We start from the raw sequence: 5,947 nt of genomic DNA on the forward strand, positions 1-5,947 counted from the left end.
TTATAATTGATGTTCTTCCAGACTGACGTTATTTGTTTGTGACGACCCAGGTTTTTCAACTCGGTGCGTTAGTGATGAACCGAAAGTTGATCCGGTAACGGATCCGAAATATGGAAGCAAAAGGTGAAACCAAAGTCTTTAGAGAAATAAACCATTTCTAAGACACCAATGTGACCTTCCATGAAGTCACGAAGCTCAAAGAGAACGAAAGCGGAAACAAAAGGTCAAAAACGGGCAAAAACCGTGAACCAAGGGGCAAAATGGCTAACTCACAAAAAAAAAAGAGAAACTTAACTCTAAGCAAGTCAAACAAGATGAAAAAAATCCAAAATAATCATTTCACAACATTCTAAGAGGTTCTAAAAACATTGGACAAGAATCCCACAAAATGCCCCTTCCCGGTTGAAGTAAAAACTGACACTACTTCACTAAAACATGAATATCTCTCATTGTGTTTGGAATCTAAGAATGGAATTAGTACTATTGGAAAACTGACTCAAAATCTATGAATTTAGGCTCAAGAATCACACCGTTTGGATTAGAAATGAGGAAGTTATGACCCTTTGAAGTTAGAAAATCAGTGCTAAAACTCAACAGAAGCTGCACTCGGGATCTAGCTATTTCGGTCAACCGAAATGAGCCATCGGACGACCAAAATGAACAAAATTTGTGTTGAAAACATGTTTTTGAGGTGTGGCTACTTCGGTAAACCGAAATGAACCATTGGTCGACCAAAATAAGCCATCGGTCAACCGAAATGGCCCTGAACAGTAGAAATGGCTACTGGAAATGAGGTTTTTGATGTTCAAATATAATCCAAAGGCCATTGGTTGACCGAAATGAAGTTTCGGACAACCGAAACAACTCAAAAAGCTGCTCTAAGGCCTGCTATGATCAAGAATTGTTGAGACTTCACCCAAGTCTCAAACCCCAACATGAATATGAACCAAAAACATGTTTTTAAGCGACGTAAGCATGCTCGCAAGTGTACTTTACATATTGAAATGTGTTACAATGGCCTATGGCCTCAGTACATGTCATTTACTCAAATTCACATGCCAAACCTCAAAGTTGGAAAAGTTTATATTTCAAAGGCAAAACTTGAAATTTAAGTACATACACTTTAAATTTAGAGTCTATGGCCATTGGTCTCATGTCATACATATCAAATACATTAAAAGGAGTGTACTCATGTACACATTACATAATTAAAATCAAATATACATGTTTTTGACATATAAAGCTACAAAGGCATTTCAAGCCAATCTTTACAAAAATGAAAATCTTCAAGTCCACAAGTCATTTAAGCATAATGAGAGTCTCAACTTTAATTCTTGTACCTAAAAAATGTCCCCACTACGTGGGTGAGTAACATAAAGCTACTCGTAGGAAATGAGCATGCATCGACCTACGTTTTACAATTTTATCACCTTAAGGAGAAACATGTTAAAGGGGCTCATGCCACCTAACGTCTATGTCAAGATGAGACTCAGGGAGCATCCTAAGCTACCCTAGGCCATTTCTAGCATAAATCACATTATTCATGCAATTCAATAACATAAGGACATGTTATACAAAGCAATAAGATATAAATTCTCAAAGTTATCAACTTGAAATCTAAAATGTTAGAATAACCAAAGTGGGTAATGCCACCTAACGTCTATGTTCCAAATGAATCTATAGGATCATTCCTAAACCACATTTGAACATATAAGGCATAATGTACTTAACAACATCAAAGTTCACAATGATTCACTAAAATCATAAAACATAGATGTACTTTAAAACATTAAAATGATTCACTAAAATCATAAAACATAGATGTAAATATCAAAATGATTCATTAAAATCATAAAACATAGATGTACTTAACAACATCAAAATTGCCAATAGCCAAAACCACAAGTCACAATATAAACATGATTGTTAACTTGGAATTGAATGCGAAAACAAATAGTGGAAGACTTGGACATCACGCTCGGAATTCTGTCGAAACTTCAATGGTTATTCTGGGCACTAACCCACAGGGAAAACCACCCTAAGTGCGCACTATCTCAATTGGGGAGAACTTATACTTCCCGCACTAGAGCCAAACTCTAGCTACGTCACATGTAACAATAATGTCCCAAGAGAATCCAAAATATACCAAATAAGTTCACAACTTATACTTAATTTATATAATGCACGAAATCACCTTCCATACACAAGTAGATTGAAACCACATAATCCATGTCTTAGGATTCAAATTCTAAAATGGCATACATAATGTCAACACAAAGTGTACAATTCATTACACAAGTCAATCATATATTCAATATTGAAAACAAGTTCTCATGAATATAAATTTAACAACAATGTACTCAATGCTTAAAACATAACCAAGTGACTTCACGACAAGTCCAAATCCATGATTTAAATATAGAAACAACTTCTACAACACATTTAAAATCCATGGAACAATGAGATAAAATTTAATTAAATCATGATAATTAAATCTATAATTTCCAAATCAACTCTAAATGGTCCCAAACTAACATATGCTAGTATACAAGTCATAGTCATAACAATTATCAACTTAAAAACTTAATTAAGCCAATGGAACCACTAAATAGATTTTAATTAATTCTTTTAATTAAAATCTCTAGATTTTCATATTTATCCAAATACTCTCAAATTAAAGTATGTTAAATAACATGCCAAGACTTAATTTAAAAGCATATTATATGTCAATTTTATGCAAGGTACGGCCACGAGAATTAATCTTTCACAAAAGATAAATATTAAATAAAATGTGCAATTCTTATTCAATAAATCCCAATTTAATATATGTTAACAAATATATTAAAACTAAACTTTCTAGCATGCCACAATTCAAATCCAAGGGAAGTGGCCGGAAAAGGAAGAAGAAGCCCGGCAGCCATGGCTGCCATAAGATCCGGCCAAGAGAGAGGAGAGAGAGAAAAATATCTGATTTCTTTTGTCTCACACCCTATTTATAGAAAAACCCTAAAAGTGCCCCGAACGGGTCCCGTCGGGTCCAGAAAAGTGAAATTTGAGCAGACGCACTCAAACGGCAAAACTCTGTGAATGAAAAAGATTCAAAATGAGAAAATATGAGTAACGGAAGAAACGGCCTTGAAAATCAAGTCCCGAGCAGAAAGTTATTCCCCAAACAAGTTTGGCACTAACTAGGGCCAGAAACCCTGAAACTGGAGAAAAACAACCAGAAAGAAATTCCAAGAGTACGCGACTCGACAAAAAGTGAAAATGAATCCTGTACGAGGATCCATGCCCAAAACAAGGCATTTAGCAATAACTTTCATTACTTGCACAATGGCCCTTCCAAAAAGTGAAAACTGCACTTATGGTCCAGAATAAAAATATCTTCCAAACATATTTTCTTAAAAACCCCTGAAATAAAATATCTTCAAAAGATATTTACTAAAAACACCCCAAGAAAAGAAAAAGTTCCCAAAGAACTTTACATCCGTGCCCCTATGGACACCGAGAGCAACCAAAGTACTTCTTTACAAAAGTAAAGATACATATTTCATGAAAACCACTGAGAATGAAGATACATGAAGTCAGAAACCAACTCTGAACACAAGAAGTGTGGTTATGCCAACAAAGTGACAAACGGGGAAAAGACAAAATAGGGAAAAGGACGAAATAGGGAAAAGGACAAAAAGTGAATAGTGTCGAAAAATGAAAAATGTTGAATTGACTCGGTCCTCAAAGGAAGTTGTCAATCCAAAGAAAACAGTCTCGGAAATCATTCCAGAGCACTCGAAACGACACTAAGCGACGAGGAACTGAACTCAGAAAGGAAAAGATCAACAAAAAATATATATATATATATATATATCCGTGAAAATCTGAGAAAGGGAAAGGAATGAAAATGACCGGGTCATTAAAACCTTCCCACCTTAAAGGGATTTCGTCCCCGAAATCCAGCCCCAAACAAAACAAAAGGCGAAATCAGGATAACTACGAAGTACATCTCCGAGTACCCCACACAATACGCCACACCAGCAACCTTAAGGCTGAAAGGAACACACAAACCAGTGTCATTTGCACCCACGTGTTCATGGCAAGACAACCTCTCAAAGGAAAAGTGACCACATGGCCATATGACAAGTCTGAACTCACACACAGAACCCAAGGTTAGACAAAAGAACGAAAGACAACAACCGTAAGCGTCCCTCCTGACACCAAAAACAACCACCAAAATAACTTCAAGATAACCACATACCAAATCAGGGTACCGAACAAGACAATGTGGCAGTACGAATAGTGACCAGAACCCACCTACGGCGTACTCAAATGTGTGGTAGCAATGATAGTACCTAGTGCCCGCCCACACTTACTCGTCAGTAAGGTAGCATTGACGGCAACTAGTACTCGCCTACAACATACAACTTTGTACGGTAGCATGACAGTATAAGGCACTAGTTCATAACCTGCCCCCCACTAGGTCTACCTATGAAACCCCTCGATACTGTTGACATCAATGATGCAAAACGATCATGGCCAAAAGCAATATGGAAAACAGGCATCCGCAAAAGTTGGAATATGATCCAAAGACGTTCTAGACCATCCTAGCCAATCCCAAACTCTAACAACAATGTCATAGGCACCATTATACTTAAGGCCTCAAATCCTCAACACAATAATCAATAACTCTAACGTCTCAAAATTCTCCTATTAACAACATCAATCGAGAATCCAAAACCTAACACGCAAATCGAAACCTCTAGAAATCAAAATGAACCTCACCACAAAACATTTCACCGAAAGTCCTACATTTCTCCCTGAAATAGATCAACTACAAGACCAATCACCATGATCAAACATCAGATCCACATCCCTATCACGGATAACTAAATCCTCAAAATACAAATCCACCAAGTGGCACATATATCAAAATACCAACAACTAAGGTCACAAAATGAATCTCTCAAAACCGTGCTTGGCAACACCAAGCTAAATCAAAATTCCTCAATTTTAATCCACAACCAAACATCGGAACTACAATTCCTCAAAACTACGCCTAGCCATAGCTAGGATGAGAAAACTCCACAAACAAGCCATATCCAACAGCGATCCTCCAAAACTTCTCTTAAGAATCAACTACATCCAGGTCTCCAAAACGGAAACAAGTCTCCAAAAGACATTCTCAAAAGAGCATCGAGCTCACCTCACGAATCAGCAAATCCTCAATGATATGGACATAAGTCCCCGTAAAATGATCTCGCACCAATCAACTCACTTTGAGTACCACAACTCCGTCAACAACCATGGCAAAACTTCCCAAGGGAAGACACGAAAGAAAGGGAACCATCAGTTCTAAGAAGGACAACACCACGACTCCATCTTTGGAATGAAAGACAACATGGTTAAAGACTTCACTCCCTACATGGAAGTAAGTCGACCAAAATCCATCAAATCCTCACCAAGGACTCAAGACAACGATAGTGATCCTTACGGACCAACTAACCCCAAAACAGTGCACAACGCAACGAAGAAAAGAGACTCACTCCTTGTGAGGTCCCTGACACGAACCAGAAAAGAGAAGAAACCCTATCCTCCCACAAGTGTCGATATGGCAACCACGAAAATGGAGCATCCATCCCACCTTAGGGAAGTGGATAGCTCAAAACAAAACAAATGTAACAACTTTTCTATAAGGAATTTCACAACGAAACCCTTACGGAAACCCACATACACAATACGTGCGACCGAGGGAAACGAATGGGAAAACCAAACCAGGAAGTCATGTATATGACAAGGAATGTAACTACCAAGAAGTAAATCTACTCACATAGATAAAAATCAAAGGTACATGCAACACGTCTCCACGTAAACACAAAAGCATGTCATTAAAGCGTAATAACAACATGGCATCTCTAAACATATAAAGAAGGCATGCTAATGCCATACAACAAGA

The sequence above is a fragment of the Cornus florida genome, unplaced genomic scaffold (genome assembly GCF_030987335.1).
Source record: "Cornus florida cultivar Cherokee Brave unplaced genomic scaffold, ASM3098733v1 CherokeeBrave_3.0.0_Hap2_Chr02, whole genome shotgun sequence".
NCBI lineage: Eukaryota > Viridiplantae > Streptophyta > Magnoliopsida > Cornales > Cornaceae > Cornus > Cornus florida.